The 21607-nt window shown below is 48.0% G+C and overlaps 2 long non-coding RNA genes across 8 annotated transcripts in view; both read right to left on the reverse strand.

The window, feature by feature from the left end:
* Nucleotides 1–21607, reverse strand: part of LOC310886576 — a 68625-nt gene that overhangs the window by 44763 nt on the left and 2255 nt on the right. For all 7 annotated transcript variants that reach the window (XR_014575365.1, XR_014575366.1, XR_014575367.1 and 4 more), the window contains exon 4: nucleotides 12940–13062. This is a non-coding gene — a long non-coding RNA (uncharacterized lncRNA). The remainder of the gene's footprint in view (nucleotides 1–12939; nucleotides 13063–21607) is intronic.
* LOC310886581 lies at nucleotides 18803–21557 on the reverse strand. The gene is made up of 2 exons (XR_014575376.1): nucleotides 21030–21557; nucleotides 18803–20072 (listed from the first exon to the last, which is right to left on the reverse strand). It is a non-coding gene; the product is annotated as an uncharacterized lncRNA (long non-coding RNA).

Below are 21607 nucleotides of genomic sequence, written 5' to 3' on the forward strand. Positions count from 1 at the left end.
AGCAAAAGTTCTCTCCCGTCAGGCTAAACATCACGGGGTTTCAGTATCTTGTAGGGAAAAAGGCTCGCCGTTTGACTAGAGATCCTGCTGACTCAGCTCGCAGCTGAAGATCTTCCCGGGAAGCAAAAACATACAAATAAATAAAATAGACCTTTTTGTGTACAGGGTTGTAAATAACAGTGAACGCAAGCAGAATCAGCAGCCAACAGGCTGGGGCTGTAAAACCGCACATGTTGGTGCTGTATCAGGACAAGAAAACAGTCCTTTACGTCCCTGATCTGGCACAGAGATAACATTAATTAGCCTTTCAAGTGGCCCTTTGATGCCTAGGAAAGCCAATGTCACTCGGTTCTGGAGTCTCTGCAGGCAGACTCAGAAAAGAACTGGCAGGAGTTCAGTGCAGATGCTTTCCAGCCTCTGTTACGCTGGGTGTAAATCCAGCTCAGCTCCACTGACAGCAGAGGGGTTGTGATTTACATCGGTGAAAATGAGAGCAAAATTCATTGAAATTAGCCCTCTGAGATAATTTGATCTGATCACTAGGGATGGGTAATTAGAAGCGCTTGAGCCTGCAGCCACACATACACACAACCATCCCCGAGTTCAGCAGAAGTCTAACTGCAGCTCACCATTTTCGCATTATTATTTCCCAGTTCTCCTTTGCTGGGCTTCTCTCAGGACCCGCCACAAGCAATACACACGTTACAGCACTCCTCCTTTGAGACCTGTCAGTCCCAGGAGTATTAAACTCCGAGACCTGTTCCTAGGAGATCAGCAGCTCTGTTTTGCAAACTCAAGGACTTCAGAAAATTTGGAGTGGATCCAGGTTCAAGGGAGCTTAACATGAACGTGACAAGGGCTCCCTGGTGCTACACTAATAAATAATAATTAATAATAATTAGTCACTTAACGATGAGGTTCCCTGATCAGTCATGATCACAATTTCATGGCTAATATCACCATGCTTTGAGACAGATACGGTGGGCTTGACCTTTCCTCCTCACCAGCTTTATGCTGTTATAATTTTGTTAAGCCAAACCCTCAGCTTGTGTAAATCAGCACAGCTAGAGTGACTTCTGATTTATGCCAGTACAGAAAGGGAATCACATCCTCTACATATTTTACCAGCCTAACAACCTAACACATAGCAAGGCGTAGAGTCAAATACAGAGTAGGACTCTTCCTTAAACTGCTGTCTCTCCCCTGCAGAGAGGAAAATAAAATCAGCTCTTGGGCTTTATATATGATTGCTTCAGGGTCAGGAAGGGGAAAGTGATTCTGTCCCTCCTGCCATGCAGTTGCTATTCCCCTCCTTCAACACATCACATGGCATCTGAATTAGTACTACGCTGCCTAATTACATTTGATCACCTCTGAAACATCAGATTTCAGCTGGTGAAAAAGGAACCGTGCATTTGTAACTACAGCCCAAATCCTGCCAGACTTTCTAGGGGGAAATGAACAGGAGGGAAACACTCCTCCCACCCCCGTAAGATCTTTCAATATCAAATATTTCCTCCCCCTGTGGATCTTTTCACTTTTCCACACGCTGCAGAAGACTGCCTCCCTGATTATATGAAAGAGATAAAGCCTTAAGAGGGAGTTCGCTTAACAGCCTTGAGATGTTCTGGCCCAGTGCTCTGTCGTGTGGGCACCCTCCCCACTCCTGATGCTCTTATTATCCTCGCTGCCATCAGCCTGAGTCATTTTGTGCCCCTTTGTTACGCTCCCTCGAACGGTCTGTGATAAGACACTTCCAACGTTGTTATTGCTTTTGCAAAATTCTTTTTATATTTTTTTTCTACAGCCAAACAATAATCTAAGGAGTCATACTGGAGGTAGCATATCAGAAAGTGCCTACTTTATTATCAGCACAATATGGGCCTGTAATCTGATAATGATAAAAATCTGCCTCTTTGCTTTAGCTCTTATCATTTAATTGGAGCGAAGGAGCACATTCGTTTGTTAATAATTTTATAATTGGTGCTATCTGCTGAGACCTATCAAAGGAACCGTGCACAACAGCCGCTTTCGGTGCAAACCATCTCCCTGATAAAACGAGCTTTACGGCATTTAAATGTTCCTGTTATTGTTTGCAGAGCAGGGGTGCCTGCAGGGCGCGCAGCCCACCCACGGCCCCACAGCTCACGCTAACCCCCACCCTCCTCGTACTCCCCCGGCTCGCGGCCTACACGCGGACCCGTGCGCTGTTACCAGGGGAGCCGGTGGCTTTTGCAATCCCTTCTGTTCTGGTTTAAACTAGACATCCCAATATTTTGACAACGCAACGATGTGTCTCTTCACACTTGTGTCTCCCAGCCCAGCTCACCTGAGGCATCTCCTCTCTCGCTCCGCCATCTGCTTGCGAGCAGAGAGAAAGCAGAGACAGCTGGATCCGCGCAGGGTGTGAAGGCAAGCACACGCCGAAGGGTTTGTTTCCCCCAGCAATGAAAACACTAAGGATGTGTCTACACTGACAGTCAAGTAGGAGCCAAGTCTGTACTTAAACCCAGACCGTGCTCGCAGTGGGCCTCAGCACTGTCCCTGGGCTGTGCGGAGGTGAGAGGCAGCCATGTTCATCACCTCTGTGCTGACAGGAACGTGATGTGTTTGCCCTGAGTTGCTACGGCCCAGTCCACCAAAAGCTGGCTTACACTTGACAGCTCCTCCCCACTGCAGCTATTCACATAGCAAGTTGAATAAAACAGGCCAAAAACCAGTCTGTGAGGGTAAACGGCGTGGTCTGGCCAGTTTCCATATAGCTGAACTCTCCTCCTTTCTCCCCTAAAGTCCTCATCTTGGCATCAGCCAGAGCACTTATTGGCATGAGTCCTGCCTTGATGCCACCTGGGAGAGCGGTGCTAGGACTAGCTGAAACCACAGCAGGGGATGGACTATCAGTGCAGTATCATGGGCCCCTGAAGACACCGATCACCCGCACCAGCCACAGTCAGGCCCCTCAGAGCCCCCCTGGGCCCCTGAAGACACCGATTCCCTGCACTGGCCAAGACCAGGACCCTCAGAGCCCCCCTGGTCCCTGGAGTCATCTTGCCTGCAGCACAGACCCTTCCCTTTGAGCACGCTCTGGCAGCACGACACATGGTGCCTAACCTGCTGCAAACATCCCTAACGCAAACAAATCCTCATAAGCCGTGTCTCCTGTGCTGCTGTTCGCATTAAGGCGCAGAGAACCAGCATTTTAACAGCTACATGTTTGTTAAAATATCAGCTAACACAACAGTAACCACAGCCTAACGAGAGCTGCTCCTGCTTTTGGCAAGGCAGGAGCCATCCTGCGGCACCCCTCTGTGTGCACCTCCTGCTGGATGGAAGCAACAGGAATGGTGGGCAAAGCAAAATGAGGTAAAGAGCGAGAATAATAAAAGAGAAAGCCAAGTCTGGTGCATTCACATCACTCCAGACACCAGTGTTGCTGAAAACCAGCCCAGACCTCACAAAATAATTGAGAGGTGTATGCTCTCATCAGCCATGCCACCAACCGCTGAAGAGCAGCGAAGGGCAGAGTCCTGCAGCAGAGCCTGCTCTGTTCCCAGGCAGGAAACGACGGCAGCGAGGGGTGTTCTGAAGCATCACACTGCTGTTGAAGACACTAGCACTTCACTTCGAGCCTGGCTGCAACTCCTGCTTCCTCCGTTTCACCAACATCTATGAAAATGGAAGGTGTCATTGTGGCCAAATGACAAAGTACTTCAAAAAAAAAAAACAAAAACAAACAACCCATCACCCTCCCACACTGGAGCTTCTCCCCAAACACATCACCTTCCCATGAGCGGAAGAATTGAGGCAAGCAGAAATCAGGGCTGGTACTTTTAAAAGAGGTCACCAACACCTGGTACCTGAATTTCTGCAAGGTCCTGCTTGAGACAACTCCATGTCACTTCCCAAAAGAAGAACTGCACAAGGCAGCTGCAGAGCTGAGAGCAGGATGCCCAAATATTTGTGCTAGTTTTCAGACCTGTTTTAGAGCAAGATCTGATGCTGTTCTGTGAAAGATCTGCAGAAATTTTCTGGTGCTTTCCAGGAACTCCTGGATCTAGGAGCTCAGAAGGTTTTCCCAAACAGGATTTTTCCAGAACCTTCTATGAATTTTCTACTGATTTATAGGAATTTCTTCATCTAGAAAGGTTCCACGCTCAAGATTTTACCCAGAAAGCTCTGGAACCCTGCAGTTCACCAGCCTGTCATTACAATGATTTAAACAGAAGCAGAGAGCAAAACTTAACACAGGCTCCCCAGCTGCTTGCACCTTCCCAACACTGGTGTGTTTATGCATCACCCAGGAATTGACAAAAAATGAAAAAATGATTAAATTTAAATTTGACCTTATCACATCTGGAAGAATCTATTAAGGCATCAATCAAAGGGAGAACGAAAAAAATTTATCTTTAATAACCCTTAACAACAGCTCCATAACTAGCACCTGTGCTTGAACGGCTGGCAGCATGAAGGTAAAGTGGAAAAAAAAAAACCCACAGGCTTCCTTCTCTGTATGCCGAGAGGCTTCTAGCATCTGGAAGGGACATCACTCAGCCTCCTGCTCCCGTCGGCTGGGGCTGCCTTGGGACCCACTGCACAGCTCCTGCTTCCAGGCCAGGGCTGCCCAAGGCACAGAAATGCCCCTGTCCCTGCTCTGCTCCTTGGGAGCACGTGTGGGGCTGGGGCTATCTTGGGGTGCAAATCCCTCCGTGGAGTTCCCTGCCTTGTCCCCACCATACTGACGTGAAATGGAAGGAAATTCCAGCCCATCTGTGCTGGAGACTTCTAGGCAAACCCTGTGCCAGAGACACCACAGCCCAGGAACCGCTCAGGCCCATATGGCTCTTTCAGCTCCCTCCTCCACCTTTATATCCCTCAGCCCTGTCAGGGGACTCAGACTTTTTTTTTTATATCCCAGAATAAGCATCAGTTTGACATGAGCAATGATGATCGTTTGATATAGCAGGGGTGAGAGACTAATTAAAATCTAGAGCTTTATGATTTCATTTGGTTCCTGTAAGATCTGGCTGTCTAGGTTTATTTATATGAGTTTTAAGTGTTTTATGCAAATTCTAGTGCTTGTGAAAGGCCCTGCATTTCCAGGCATGGGGAGGAAAGTACTCTGTTTATTCACAGTGCTGGCCAGAGCATGGGCCAGACCCTGGAGGGATTCCTGTGGATTCAGCTGGGCTGTTTAAGGTGCTGTTGCTCTGACATCAGTTTCCATCCCCATCGAGGCACTGGGGCTACACATGGTGACAAATGGGAGCCCTGGAATTTGTTTGCATCTAGCCAAAGCAGCTGAAAAACTTATTGCTCCCAGCTGCATGGACCAGAAGCTCTTTGCCAGGAACCCTTGAAGCTGGCTGGGCACACAATGTGATGCCCTGCGTGGGGAGTGCAGAGCTATGGCTGCACCAGCGGCTTCCAGTGGTTTTACTGCATCAATCAAAAGGCTGATTGAAATTAAAACAAAGGCCCAGATTTTGCAATTTCATCTGCTTTCCCAGCAATGTGATACAAATGGGAGAGAACATACCTGGAAAGAGGCACAGAGGCTCTGCACAGGGGAGCAGCCTTTGGAGCAGAAAGGGTCTTTTGTGCCTGTGCTGGTAGCGCATTGGGATCTCCCTGGCACTGACCAGACTGAGCAGGGTTCCCTCACCTTTGAGCTGCTGTACTTGGCTTTGGTGTCTGAAGCAATGGCCCCATCTCCTGCCCTTATGTCTGCTGGTCTTGTAGAGAGCTCGGTCCTGTATCAGCTGCCTTCTTGCTCCTGTGGGGCCCTGCATGCACCTACAGTGCCCTGCCATGCCCGCTGGCTGGAACGAGGCACCTGCAGGGGACAGCCAGCACCCTACCAGGGACATCTCCCCTCTCTGAAAGCAGGCCCAGCAGCAGGGAAACCCGTAACAGCTCAAAAGGGACTTGCCATGAATTAAGTCATTCTGCACCTCCTGGAGAGGAGCCCAAGCATGCAGACCTTCCCTCGGTGCCGGGCACTGCACAGACTCAAAAGCTGTGCTCTGCCCTCCAAAGCTCCCTACAAATGTCCAAGACAAACAGAGAAGCAGAAACAGCCCCCAAGACCCAAGTGCCACCTAATCAATCACTCCCAGCTGCTTCCTTTCTTTAGAAAGGGACACAATCTTTCCTTTCCTCCCTACTTCCCTGGGCAGTTTGGAGGATTAATTAATATTGGACGCACGTTTGGGTCTGACACACTTTATAAACAGTTAGTATTAATCAGATTGGAATTGATCAGCTCTGGCTTAGCATAACCCTTGTCAGCCTCTCTCACATCTCCGTGCTGATCAGCGATGCTGCGATACGTGGCTGCGCTGCAGCTCAGCCCAGGACCAACCATCGGGACTGCCTGCCACTGCCTCTCAGCCCACCAGAGCACATCCCTACCCCCCCACACCATAGGGCATGCACAAACATGCTGGAAGAACATCCCCAAGATAGATCAACCTACGCTAAGAAAAGGGAGGGCAAAGGATCTGCCTGAAAAATGTAGCAGAGAAGCTGTGTCACCAGCCTTGGGTCCCTGCCTGGCATTCAGCTCTGTCCTCCACGCCAATCTTTGTCCAGCTTCGCTTTCTCCCTGTCATCTCTTTCCCATCTGCACTGCTTTCTGCAGCCTGTCCTCTGCCTCTCTTTTCTGCACAATGCTTAAGCACTGGGATCAAGAAACAGGGAGAGTGGGAGAATCACAAATACATTTGGAGCTTGCAGCCGAGCACCGGCCTGAGCGGATGCCTCTCTCGGCTGCGAGAGGGGTTGCCCTGCTGCTCACCTCCTGCTCTCTGCTGTTCGACACATGGCATCAATCACTCTTCAGCTCAGTTGTCAACAAAAGCTGCTTTTTTGACTGCGAGGTCTCTGTTAAGCACAGCTTCTGGGATCAGAGAGGCTCTTTACCAGGGTCTGAGCATCTTGTTTATACCCCTTGGGTGATGTAAGGCAACAGGATCCGATCCCCCAAGCTCTACAAACACTTCTCATTTTGAGGCTAAACTGAAGCATCCCCATCTGAGACCATGGGAGCGTGATCTCCTCACGTGCCACGAGAGGTGAGCTCCAAGGAGCAGCTCATTTGCCCCCAGACCAAGCAGATCCCAGCCCTGCTCTAAATTGTGGCTCCCTGTGCAGTCACGGGAGGGCAGGATTAGCCCCTCTGGGGCAAAAGGTCTTGCCCTGAGGTCACTGTTTAGGGTGGAAAGGCAACCCCTGACTGCTCCCCACCAGCTCTGGAAGGGATGCCTTGCCTGCAGAGGACTGATGCCATTTTGCCCCATGTGCTGATAGGGATCAGGTAAAAAAAACATCAGTATTTGCTTGGCATTTCTGCTGTGCAGCTCATCTTGCAAAAAGCTAGTAATAGGAAAAAAAATGAAACTATGTGAGGTACAAGAGTGGTGAGGTAGGAACCCGGACACACTTACCCCACTTTTCACCTGCAATGAGGCAGAATAAGCTGACTTCCCCCAGCTATAGATAGACCAAGGCATGTCCTATATCCTGCCTGCAGAGCCAAACGATGCTTGCTCAGCATTAGCCTGGCAATCCTCCAGAATTGGATTTCCAATTAATAGCGTCGACTCATCACAGAGAAGAGGCAGCTCAGGTCTTAGTTGAAGGTCAAGGAACTTCAGGCAGCACGGGACAGATTTACACCCCAGCTGAGTTCCCAAATCGCCCGTGGCACACCAGGGAGAGGCCAGGCCTGATGTGTGGGCCTCCTGCCCAACAAGGGGACGGGCGGCTGATCCCAAACCCAGCAGCAGGCACGCTGCAGAGGGACAGAGCTCTGTCCCCACACTGGCAGCTGCTGGGATGGAAGGGCATTTCCACCCTGCGTTGGCAAAAACACACACCACCCGGTCTGACTTTTAGATAAGCTTAAGGAGACTGCTCACACCAAACCTCTCCCGCCACGATAACAGGCTAAGATCACCCAGATGCCTTCAAGATGTTCCCCATATGGGATGGGAACCTTGGAAATAGGGGCACGACATGAAACAACATCTTCTAGCCACCTTTTTCAACAACAACAAAAAAATCCCATTTTCCTGCTTGGGCACAGGTTCAAGATTTGAAGTGAGAGGGGAGAAGGGGGAGGAGAAGGTATTTTATTTATAACAGCACATTCATTTGATTAAGAGCTGTTTCTGAAAGATTTCCCTGAAACAATGCGAAGGGAAGGGGTGGGGCAGCGGGGGAGAGAAATCATGCACTACAGTTTAATCTAGGAAGCACTGCAGAGGGCTGGGAAGTGCCTGGCACTCTCCACCCAGCCCCTACCAAAGCAGCTGAGCAGAGCTCATTTCCCACTAAAAGCCATGGCTGTGCCTGGAAGATGCCGTCCTTTCACACACCCTTGGAAGTCAGGAACCCCTGTTCTGGACCGATGGGATCCCTCAAACACTGGTTTCTTTTGAGGGATGGAGAACTGTTAGATTTCCCGACGAAATGACCAAAAATCCAGCTGCTGAGACTGACCAGACCTCCTCTTCTCCCTCTCCCCGGGCACGCCGCAGCCTTGCAGGACAGTGTAATCACCTTGTACGTATCTTCCCATCATAAATTCGCGCACACATACAAAAATCAATTAACTACCAGTGTTGTTGATTATAAATCAACTATTTACATCATTAATTATTATATCTTTAATAAATGGTATGCAGGAGAGGAGGCTGGCGAAATATAGCCATTCTTTTGGCGCCATCAATTATTTGGAAGGGAAGGCAATTACACTAAATCTTCCTTCCACCTACCTCTCTTGTCAAGGGAAATCTCCCCCTCCTTCTTCCGATTCAGAGCCTGGAACTGAGCCTCCAACATCACATTACTAAATTGCTTAAGCAGCATTTTAAATAACAAAAAGGGATATCATTTAATTTTTTCTGAAACATGAAAATCAATAAGCTGTCCTTCAGCTTCCCTGAGTGATTGGCCCAGGCTGTCTCTCAGAGCTAATTCAATTTTCAGTCTTATTCGGAGCAACCAAGGCTTCAAAAAATAATCAGGCTGATCTTACAGGCCCATCTGGGACTTCATCGAGGAATTCCATTCATTGAATTAGATATCCTGCCCTTTTTTTTGAAAGGAGACACATTCCTGACATTATTTGGAGACAGAGCATGATCAATAATCCTTGCTGGTATTTATGGCTGCGCTATGGGGTTATGATTCCTCGCATGGATGTGTACAGTGCCTTGGAACCAAAGGCTGGGTGGAGAACCGACCGGCTTGGACTGCACGAGTGAGGATCTCTCCAAGGCTGAGAAAGAAAACGTCCCCAAAGCGTCAGATGGATTCCACCTGAAAACTCTTGCCCCAGAAGCGTGCAGGAGGGGGAAGTTCAAAGCTGAGCACCTTTTCAAGGGCAAGAGTCCAGCCTAGGAGCCTGGCCGAGCAAGGGTCTTGCAAGGAAGGTTGCCCTGGCAGGGGAGGAAAGAAACAGCAGCTGGGATTCGGACATCCTACTCTGTTAAGGCTCTGTTGGCAGATTCCAGCAGGATGCTTAGACTGACAAGATGCCTCCTCCTTAATGCAGCCTCATAGCAGAAGTTACCAACTGCTGCCCACCTGCGGAGTTTCAGCTACAGGACTCTGCCAGCAGAGGGGACAGCCTGAGTGCTGCCTAAATGCAGAATGCTCCCCTAGCTCGGCACGTCAGCGAAAGCAGCGGGCTGAGAGCAGCGGCAGCAGAGGCACAGGTACCCTGACCAGCCTCCTTGATTTCGAGGGCAGTCCTGCCACGGCTGTTAGTCTCCTCCTTATAAATCCAGTCATCTTTCCTTTATAGGCTGCTCTCATTGTTTCTGAGCTGGTAATTGCATCTCCACATGTGTCTGTAAAGCACCTAGCACAGCTCTAAATGCCACCGTATTATTAAAGATTAATTCTCCCCTATGAAAAACTCAATGAACGAGGGGAAAAAATCCCTCCACTCTCCACAGCCACCAGATTTTAGCAGCAAAACAGGAGTTCAGAGCAAGTATCCCTCCAGCCAAGCAGCCTCTCTCTGTGAGTGGCCAGCAGAGGATGCTTAGAGAAAGAACAAGAAACAAGCAAGTACAGAATGAATTTCTACCTTCCCAGCAGCTGGTGAACCGAAGGCTTTCTGTGCCTGTACTTACATCTAGACCATCCTTTCCAATAGCTACGCTTTGGGAATTTTTCTGGTGTGGGACTAGCACCTGTGTGCCTTTCCTCCTGTTTCAGGAGGACTTGTGCCTCCCTGCTCCTGGGGAGGAAGCAAGGGGTCCAGCTGGGATGGGAGCTGCACCCGTCTCTGAGAGCAGCAGGCAGAAACCTGGTCATTCCTTTACAACAGCTTATAAAATTCTGTAGGAGGCGATCATTCAGAGGTTTCACAGAATGAAACAAATAACCCTGCTCTGGAAATCTTGATGTCAGCTACAGCATTAGCTCATACAGCACGGAGGGAGATTCCTATTCAATTCACTGAGACTGTACGCTCATTCATCAGAATCCTCTTACTTTCATCTCATTACAATTACCCCAGAGCATAAAAGATACGGGGGCTATTAACTGGATGACTGCCCCATTTTACAGATAAACTGGGACAGAAGTGGAAGTTGAGGTGGCGTCCCGCAAGGGCGGATGCTGGGAATGAAAAGCAGCAGCCCAGCTCCTAGTTGCTTTATCCCCATGAGACGTCTCTCCCTCAATACGCACGTCTGTGTGTTTTCAAAAGACTGTGCGTTTAGATGGAGCCCAGTCATAACAGAGCAAATTTGAACATCCACTGAACCACCATAAACAACACTCGGTTTGAAACATTTTCTCCATCTTTCAAGATTATTGCAGCATCTGTTGATCACATTAAGTTGTAAGTGTGCTGTCTCCATGGAGACTGCAGAGTCTCCCTGGGTTTCCAGTTACTGTATGTGGTTTCAACTGAACGCGGAGTCACCCAATGAGTCAATCTCTATTCTGTATAATGAAAGGAAAGGATGTCACTGGGCTGACTGTTAGATATGTTGGATAACGAAGCTAGATTTATCATTACAGTTTCCTAATGAGACGCTGGTATCGGAGTGACACCAAATGGGGATTTGTGTAAGGTTTTGTTAAAGTCCTTAAAAGCAGGAGGCATCCTTGAAGAGATGTCCATGCATCCATTGGGAAACTCCCCGTCAATTCTCACAATAACCGTGGAATAACCAGAAACTATCTTGTGAAACAAACAGCCACAGATAAAAGCCACTCCTTCAAGGGGAGAAAAGATCACAGCTAAAACCTCTTTTGCTTTTAATCAGCCTGGGGGCTCCTTGCAAGAGAGGTAAGGAATATATTTTTCTAATGGATCAGGGCTGAATTCAAGAGAACTCAGCCAGCATGCAAAGTGACAACGGTAACGTGGAAACTCAGTTAATTTGGATTGCAGGCTTCATTCTGTCAAATGATTGGAAGAACTGGAATTCTGTCTTAACTGTGCATTTTGTTTTTTAATTCTGGTAAAGGAGCAAAACCATAACAACATCTGAATTCATATCCTACAGAAGGCAAATTAAACACCAAATACTGACAAGAAATGAATCACCTCTTACTGCAGATGCATTATAAATGAAAAAAAATAAAAAAAAAAAAATCAAACAAACCACTCTTTTCTCCCAAGCTATGAAGGCAAAAGAAGCTGACCGGTTTTCACAACCTGTACACTGAGTGACTTGATTCATGCAGCTTTCCTGCAGGGACAGGGGAATCTGAGCTGACAGAACAACATTTTATGTGCAGAACCCTGGTTCCTGGCTGAACTCCTGTTTCCAGCCAGCTCATCATCTTTTCGCCTTCTTTTCCCCATTTTGGACAAACCTTTCTTTGCACCTTCCACCTGCAGCCTGTGTATGAATGGGACAATTCTCCTCAGGGGGTCACCACTGCCTGAGGATCAGTGCAGCCAGGAAACCCACACTCTGAGAGTGGCTGCACTCTTTCCAGATGACTGCTGCAGCACTATCCTGCTTGGTGCTGTTCCCCAGAGAGCTCACAGGGGCAGGCACGTTGGCTTCTTGGAAACACAGTGGGGGCACCACCTTGGAAAAATCCAGCCCAGTACCGCAATGCTTGCAGACAAAACAAGCAAGCTCTGGTGGATTTTGGCCTTCAGGTGAGGATACATCCTCATTTCCATCCCTCTTTTTTTTTTTTTTTTTTTTTTTTTTTTGCAGCAGGCTACCTGGCTTGATCTTCTCTTTGCAGAGACTGGTCTACTCCTCATCCCTCCCATTTTCAAGGCAGGGATATGGAGGTGCCTTGACCGGTGTAAGCAGATGTGCCACTACTCTGCATCTTCTGCTCTCATTTACAACTACTCATCAGGCTATGACACCCTGCCCTCGCACTGGCGTGCATGGCAGGGCCAAGGACATTCACTGGACTGATCTGGAACCACGCTCTCTGCAGTACCAATATTTCATGCTTTCCCCCTTATTTATACCCATCTCTTTCCAAAGCAATACCACAGCAAAGAACCCGACAGCATTGCTTGCCCCAGTGTGAGGGGCCCTTAAAGGGGTGCTGAGCTTCGCTGTGCTTACAAGCTTTGCACAGGCAGACCAAACCCCTGAGATGATTGAGTGTGGCATCCCAAAAGGAGGGGAGGGAGCACAAATAAACACACCGCTCTGCTCCAAATGAAAGAGCTGCTGGATTTAATGTGACAGGGCCTGGGATGCTTCATTTGACACAGACTGGCAGCAGTCTGGTGATTGGCAAGCACTTGGAATAATGGCTCTCTGTACTGTCATAACATCGCAAGATCATCTGCAGAGCAGCCCAGCCAGCCCCGAGCAAAGTGTGGGATCTGCTGGGTCGTGGTTAAAAATGAAATAAGTTCAGCGTCTCAGGACTTTCCATTGGCAAGCCCTGGAAGGATGCAGTCCGCAGGGTGCAGATCGCACATACCTGGCTGAGCTTTCCAACGCTGTCGAACGCTGTGGAGGTTTTCATATCTCTGGAAGAGCAGTTCCCTGGCCAGTCAGAACCTCCGACTTGTTGCTTCTTGTGTTTACCCATCAACAGAAAACCCTGGAGGAGGCAAGAAGAAAAGCCTAACTGAAATACTCACTAGTATATGGCAGTTTTTGCAGCCCTGCGCTGCAGCATCACTTTTACTCCAGGACCAGGTACCACGAGCTAACCCCAGTTAGTAACCTCATCTGATGAGACTCAGGGATAGACCAGCGATCATGTTACTATAAAAAATACCGCCCTTGGAGCTGTGTGGTGTAGCGCAATACTGAAGCCATTATGCCTAGGCTGCTAGGCTTCAGATAGGGTGCACGTGCGCATTCAGATGGACGTGTCCATCCCTGAACCTAAAACGCACCTACACACCACATCGCCTGCGAGCAAAACACCATGCCTTCCACCCTTAATTACACCGCATTTGCTGAGCTCAGTTCAGGGTGGGGAGCGGGATATTAACCCTGTTTTGAGCCTGGGTCCTGCCTCCTGCTGCAGTCCCCAAGCTGCAGCTCCACTGGGGCATTACGTGCCCCCCCCCGGCTCTGGCAGTGACAGCAGAGCAGCTGTTTGGGTGGGAGAGTGCTTGTGTCTGAGCAGCGGTGTGGTTCTGTTGTTGCCCAAGCTGTATTTTTAGTTTTTAAGGCTCTAAGCTGGCAGCGGATGAGCAGGCTGGTTTGAAAAGCTGTGTCTGGTTCCAAAACCATATTCAGTTTGCAGTGTTGGGAAAGGATATTTCAAAACAAGCCAGGCACTGGCTTCCTCCTAGGTTAATCCATGCGGCTCCTGCCTTGTGTGTTTTGGAATACTAACAACCCCGCAGTAGCAATGCGGTGCAGCGACTGCGAATCCTTCCTGCTAACTGCTCTTACAAGAAAGAAAATAATCAGGCCCTTTTGCATCCTGGTTACCTGTGGCTACATCAGCCTTGCACCCTCCTGAAATTAAAAGTTAAAAAACGCAAAGGGAAAACGTATCCAGAATGAGGTCTCAATGGATCTGCCTACGGGTTATTTCCTTTCTCTATAAGACGCCTTCACCATTTCCTCTGACCAAAGTCTTCCAAGTCAGTGGGTTTTAAGGGTACTAGGAAAAACAATGGTTCCCGTTACTTAAAGATAAATAATTTTTTTTAAAGGGCAGCTGGTGAAACCTACAACCCCAGTTGCTAAAATCAGCATCATCTGTTATTTCCCATACCATCGCAAAATGTTCCATTTTATCTGAGCTAAAAACAGCTTTTCTCTGCTGGAAACATGCAAATATCATTCCTTCATAAAGAAGCCACCAGATGGGAACTTAATAACTGTAGACTCTAATTCTCATTGCCTGGAGTTGCAAAAAGCACCAAACTTTGAAAATTCTTGTTTATACCCTGCTTATTCAATGGTTTAAATATGTTTCCATGCACAGGCATCTGGCTCACAGCCAAGCTGTGTTAATACTTGGGTTATTTCTCTATTCAGGGCACAAGCCGAAATGCCTGGTGCCCTTTTTGGCTCTCCTTGGCTCTTCCTGCAAAAGGGAGATTTACATGGCATAATTGCTCTGAAGGTGAGCTGGTGGGAGTATATCAGCTCTGCGAAAGCCGCCCTTTTTCTCTGTGCTTGTTATTTTACTCACCGTTCACTTTTTTTTTTTTTTAATATAAAGTCCGTTCCCCCCACATCAAAATGTCTGTGAAGTGAAGCAGACATTTTTTCTGCTCTTGCAGAAGTATGTGGGAGAGAAAATTTTATTGGAGTTTTATGGATGCCTAAATGGCTCTGCTGTAGGAGGGAAAGAAAAAGAGCACAGGAAGGAGATGGACAGCAGAACACAAAGCAAGAGTGATATCCCTCTGTGCTCGAAAACAGAAACATGGGAATACAGAACCCAGAAACAGCAAAAGAAATAAATTCTTCATGGAGCCATTTATAACCAGAACAAGTGTTTGCTGTGCAGGGAATAAAAGCAGGCAGGGCAGCTTTCACTTGTTAACCCTAGCAATCCTCCAGCTCTCTTACAGAGCGTTTTGGTGCAGGCTGGGCCTGCTTTTGTGTGCGAGCAGCTTTCAGCAGCTTCCTGCTGCTGGCCTTAAATTCCTCCCCAGTGCCTGCCCACCGAAGCCTCATCTTTGCCCCCGTCCCTGCCCAGAGGATGCCATCTCCTCCATGCCTGTACATGCTTCGGTGCCGAACCCTGCAGAGGTACACGATCAGCAAAAATAAGTTGTAGCTGTAACTTCTTCCAGGTGAAAGCAAGCAAGAGGTGGGATGTTTGAGATGCATCCTGCAGGAGGAATATCTGCGTTTAGCTGGAACTCCCATTTCTCCTTCTGCCTGCCTCTGCAGGATTTGATCACAGCCAGGAGGGCTAAACATGTTGCTCACATTCACCTCTGCTCCCCACACCATTTACACCCCCAAAACAAACAAGCTCTGTCTGTCTCCCATTTAACTCACTGCATCAGTGTGACCCTAGTTTAGACACCAGCAGCATCCAGTCCCCTGCTTTTGCATCTTGTGTTATGTGTCTGTGATCAGACCAAGTTCCTGTAACGTACACAGTCAGTTGGACACATGCAGGCACCTCTTGGATTCATCACCACCCAGGTTATCGCCTTTAAGTATGAATTAGCTGCCTGTGGTGGTGTTAAACAGGGATGCCAAACTTCTCAGGAGCACAGGGACAGAAAGTCTCTGGGTGAAATGGAGCCCTTGCTATAGCTGGAAGCAGCTGCACAGGATTAAATGGTTTCTGCAACTGCATGTACTGGTCTGAATGCTATCTGAAGGCTCAGAGTGCACAGCTTTCCTCCCACGAGCAACACTCCTGGCTGCAAAAACATTATTTTGTCATTGCTTTCCCACTCGGGAACCCTCAAATCTCTACAGATATTTTACCTACCTCTTGAAAGGTAAGCATGGAGGAAAGAACAGGTAAAATCCAAGTTCTCAATTCCAAAGCAGGAATGAAGACAAATCCAGCTACTAAAAGTAGACTTATCAGCCCTCAGACACTGAACTGGTAACTCAGGAGGCATGTGGGAAAACCAGAGCTTTCACTGGAAAATGTGCCTTGACCACCCACTCATCTCAGGCAGATAATGAGAATTTAAGACCCACTCTCTGGGGATTAATCCAGAAAGAGAGGCCTGAGACTTCACCTAGGTAGTAAACGATAATTAAAACCTGCTAAACCTACCATCAGCCTCAGCATCCTTAGGGTACACAGAAGAAAGGAGGGGGAAGCAGGTCGGGAGGGGAGCATTTCATACTCGCATCTAACCTGTTTTCCGGATGAGTTTTTCAATGATCAGATTCAATCTACTGTATAAACTTCCCAGGGAGAGAAACCCTCAGCGCATGAACCAAAAATGTAATGATCTGGGAAATGCATTCCTCTTTAGGGGGAAGAAAACCGTGGTTTCACCTTCATGCTCCCACTTTTATTGATCACAAACTATGCAGATTTCTGTGCTACAGAGGGCAGAGGCGAGGTGACAGAGCTGTAACGCGATGAGGTCCTTGTCAAACTCACCACTCCTTGGAGGGGCTGCCAAACTGCATCAGACCCAATGTCTGCCAGCTCATTCCTTCCTCAGATTAAGCATCATTCTGGACTCTACCAGGAAAAGACTGGCTTAAAGGCATGGTTTAATAAGCCTGCAGCAAAATTTGTCATCATTAGCTAACATGTTTTTACATATTTCTGCCATTTGTACAAGTGTCCACCCTTTTGGTGAGTCTTATTAAGTGCCTGGCCTCGATGGCTTCCTGTGGCAATGAGTTTCACAGTAATTACACAGTATGTTAAGAAGCACTTTTCTTTTTATCAGTTAATGCAGTTCTGGCTACATCTGTGCTCCCAACTTCTGTTAAAATGCCCAGTCCCTAATCACTGCTGCTGTGCCACCAAGGATCCCCTTGCGACCATGCCAGCTCCTGGAAGCCTCTGCTTCTGTTAGCAGAGCACTTCACCGGGGTTAGCAGGGCTCAGTTATCAGTACAGAGGGAAATGTGACCGCTGTAGGTCCATTCATTGGAGGCTCCTGTCTGTGCAAAGCCCCGGGGAAAGATATTTTCCACTGGGTAACTTCTCTAGCTGCAGTGACTAGACTCACAGGTCAGAGGCCTAGATTTCACAGGAGCAACGCAAGCAGCGGCTGTTCATCTTCCATGCTCTGGACCTCAGGTCTGTGCTACACTAAAACCTAGTATTTAAAGTGCTACCAGCTCAAACAGGAGGATTTAACACGTGTGTGAGAAACCATGTAACTTGGAGAGTAACAGAGAAGGAGGCCCAGGATAACTGCTGGGGCCCCAAAGCAAGTCACACAACCGTGTTCGTCAGTTTTAAACACCACTCAGAAAGTGACTCCTTTGCAACTTTACAACTAGATCATAGCAGAGAAAATGCTTGCTACAATTGTGAATATAATGTGATTTAACACGTGAGGAAAAATTATCAGAATAGTGGAGATTACCAACAGAACCAGGCAGAACAGTCAGGGCAACAGGGAGAAACCTTCAGTCTCCACCCTGAACACTTGGAAATGCCCTGGGAACAGGCAGGTAGGGAAGTGAGGGGTTTTAAACATGATTCCAGAAAAACCTTAATCTGATTCTGGGAATGTGATACATAATCCCTATTGCTCTTTGATTACCTGGTCCCAAAGTCTTGTGTTCAGGTGAGTCTAACCTCACACAGCACTCAACGCTCAACGTCAGAGCACAGATGACTGCAGGCTGCAGCCCAGCCCAGGACTACATAAATACAACCAAGATTTAAGGAGAATCCATTCAGTCCTGAGAGGGCAACATGCTGAGAACCAGGGCTTCAGTGGCAAATCCCACTTAGCCTCAGTCCCCCCCCAGGATGGAGCTGACCCACTTCATAAATGATGCACTCTTCCTTCCGCATCCAAATGCCTCCGTATCATTTAGCACTCCCCGTGGGCTAATTTTCTCCCTCAGGGATGGTAGATTAGATCCCACAATTTCTCCCTCCCCCTGAGTTTTCAAAAAGGTCTTTCAACTGTAATAAACTCAGGTATTTATATATCAATCTGCCTTACCTGAGGCACATAATATTAGAGGCCTGGGTCATAGCAACATCATTACCGTGAGTTTTAAAGGGAGCAATGGGAATAGATAGATAAATAATTCTCTCTCTGCGGTGCCCTTTCTATTTGTATGCTGAAGCTTAGGAGCAGCTCCTTGCCTTGGACACACCTTCAGAAATACAGTATTTCTCACCAGAGCTGAAAACATCAAGGTAAGCAGCAACCCATCCTCTGGAGCTAAACAAACACTCTTTTCCCCTTTAAATTACAGACACTTGCACATCACCTTGGCTCCTGTCTTCTGTTGCTTCCTCCCACTTCTTAATCCCTTGAAGCTGTTGCACACCTGCAGTCACTCCTCTTCAAAGCATTTGCACTGCATTTCACATTGCCAGGGACATTATAATGTGAGGAAAAAGAGGTCATGGCTTGGGTGCCTTGGGGAGCAGCAGCAGCAGCCCCTCTCCTTATTCTGCACTGCGGCACCTCAGTGTCAAGCAGTCGGTTCAGTCACAGACACTGAGGCAGATTCTTGTATTTAAGCACTTGCTTAATATTTTGCTGGGCTGGAGGCTTAAACTGGGCCAAAAAAAAGGCCTCCCAACACTTGCAGAACTCCTTACTACAACATCTGATATCCACTCACCCGATTCCTGAAGAAAACAGTACAAGTAGTACACATTTCTGACTGAAAGCACACCAAATCATATAAAAGGACCTCAGAAGGGTTGTAAGGTTTCTCACTTACTCGCTAGCAAGCAGGTCAGGCTACTCACTGCAATAACAGTATTTCATTGTTGTACTCACAAGCCAAACTAAAATCAGGTTCCTCTTGCACTAGTTAAGGTACAAACACGCTTCAAAAAGGTTTACGATAGCTAGAGGATACAAATAGATATCCAAATGTCTCCAGTCATCCAGCACACACCACCAACTAGGTGGCCTGACACCCAGTCTGGGGCTCTGGCCATGCTTTCCCATATGCAAAAGACCAGCTGTGTAGCGACCAGCTTTCACCCCAAAATTACTGCTCACCATAGGTTTTGTTCGGGTTTATAAAGGCATTTTAATACAGTGGCTTGCCTCTAAAGAAGAAAGTGCCTGGCGTTTGTTTAAGCGTCTTTATTAGACCTGAAACAAATACTGCATCATTTAACTTTGAGGCTTTTGTTGCTGGTATCGGTTGTGTTCTGCAAATCACAGACTCAAGACTGCATCTAACCCCTAATAAGCAAGCAAACTGCTATTCGTCCACCTCCCTGCTTTCCCCCAGCTGCTGTTATCTCTGTGTGAGACTGGGAATTGGAGGAAAGAATGACCCAGTGATTGTCTAAATCAGCCCAGCTCTAATTTACTGGAATATGGTTTGAGCAGCTAATGTAACACCTACTGTGAGCAAGATGGAGCTATCTCCAGGACTTCTGTAGGCTAGGAACATTCACTTAAATGGCATTGTCTGGCTGCACTCACTGGAGGGCCTGCCGTACCGCAGAGAGCAGTTAACCCTTGGAGTGGGAAATTAGGTCAAAAGAACCAAGCTTTCAACTGCAATTGGAAAAGTTAACTTTCCGCGGAAAATTGGGTGTCCTGTTTGCCTCTGTCACTTTCTTGACTCCTCATGTAGCAAATAGCTTGAGCAATTACAGTGTGCAGGTAAACAGACACCAGCAAAGGTGTCCTCAGGATGCCCTCGCTCTGGCAGGAGCTTTCCCCAAGGCCCCCAGCTCTCGCTGATACAGTTACATGTCATGTTTCCCACGGCTGGATTAAGCAGCTGGTCTTTCCCTAGACAGAAAGGATTTTTTGGGGTTTAAAATACTGGACTGAGTCACACAGAAGCCAGTGCTTTCACTGGCCCTGGTACAGAATGGGGCTCCCCTGAAAATTGCCTTCGCCTCTGTCCTTCAGCTCCTCACGATGAGGAAAGAGGAATAATTCCTCTGCCTGTTGTCTGTGAACATTGCCAGGTAGACATTGGTTCTTGTCCTGAGTACACAAAATGACCGGGACCTTATGACAGCAGCACCTGGGGGGACAGGGAGATGCTCATCATATAAACAGCTTCAGTTTCAACAGCAAGGTCATTCTGAGCCAGCAAGCCACTCACAGGGGATTCCACGTGAGACTGAAATTCTGTTTTAGCAGTTTTCCACAGAAAATGTTTTTATTTCAATCTGCTTTTCAAATGCAAGAATGTTTTTGAGAAGCAGTGCTTTCCAATCAGGTCGTATAGGATTTTACATAAAAGTACATCTGTCTCAAGCTAATGATCCCCTTTTTACAAATGGGGAAACTGAGGCACAGAAGAGGGGAGTGCTGGATCAGATGGAGCCAATCACGCCAGCTGAGCACCCACCCTCACACATCAGTCAGCTGAGTCCTCTCTCTAAGACAGAGGGCCAACAGTAGAACCGCTAAGGAGGGGTTTATCTGAGTACCCTTCTCCCAGCGGCCCCCCCAACAGGCTCCCTTTAGCAGGAGTTTTGTCAACACACGACTTTGACATCTTCCCATTCAGCAAATTTCCACCAAGGCTGGCATCAGCTGCAGCTAACATTCACGTTCCTATTCACTGACAGGAGGCAAGAGGGTAACGCGAGGAATGTAACACTCTCAGCATGAACTTTCATAGCTGCTGAATCGCTGGAGTTTAATTGCTCACAGAGCCAGAGTTCCAGATTAAGCTGCGTGTAATCCCTTTACCTTGCAATGCACTGGGTTACGTGCAGGTAGCATGTAACCTTCAGCTTTAAAACCTGCCTTCCAGCAAGCACAAGCACGATTCCCATTAGCTTCTGCAGTTTAGGAGCACAAGCTCCTACTACCTGAAAAGCTGAATCAGTAGAGACAGCATCCTTGTGCTGCTCCACTTCCCGTGCTGGGAGATGCCTTTGGTCATGTCCCCCCCCCCCCCCCCCCCCTTTTTTTTTTTAAACTCAGACAGGCTTTGTGTACAGGAGGCCACTTGCAGGACTGGACTCACCTCCCATGGAAAAGCAGCCTGGGTACAAATGGCTCCTCCGTTTTTCCACCCATCTATTTCCCCAGAGCAACGATGCCAGCTCACACTGTGCCACTGAAACTAGTGAAGGATCCCTTGGCCAACCTTCGATAAAGACCTCCCTGTACTCCTTTAGCGGTACACTTAGGAACTATTCACCTGCTCAGGGACAAGGCATCTTACTTTGTTCTAGGGATGCCTTTTCCACAAAAAGACCCAACCCTTTCATAATGCTGGCCTGGAGGCCAACTGCAGGTTTTAAAAGCCACTTCCAAAGGTGTTACCAATGTTAATGAGTGTAGCAGTATCTCTGCAAACAAGGAGAAAGCAAGAAAAAAATTAAATGTAGGGGACACATGAGGTCAGCTTTCAAAGAGACTAAGTAAATTTGGAGGCAAAAGCCCATGTCTGGCAGAGGTGCCTTGGCACCTGGACTGCAGAGCCAGCCTGTGTCCCCCCTTACCCCCAGGCCTCCCACTGGCCATCTAGCAACTACGACAGCACAGGTAACAGCGACTGAACCCGTACCTGCTTCTGCAGAGCCAGCACACCATCCCAAG

This window comes from Anser anser, assembly GCF_964211835.1.
Source record: "Anser anser genome assembly, chromosome: 25".
Taxonomy (NCBI): domain Eukaryota; kingdom Metazoa; phylum Chordata; class Aves; order Anseriformes; family Anatidae; genus Anser; species Anser anser.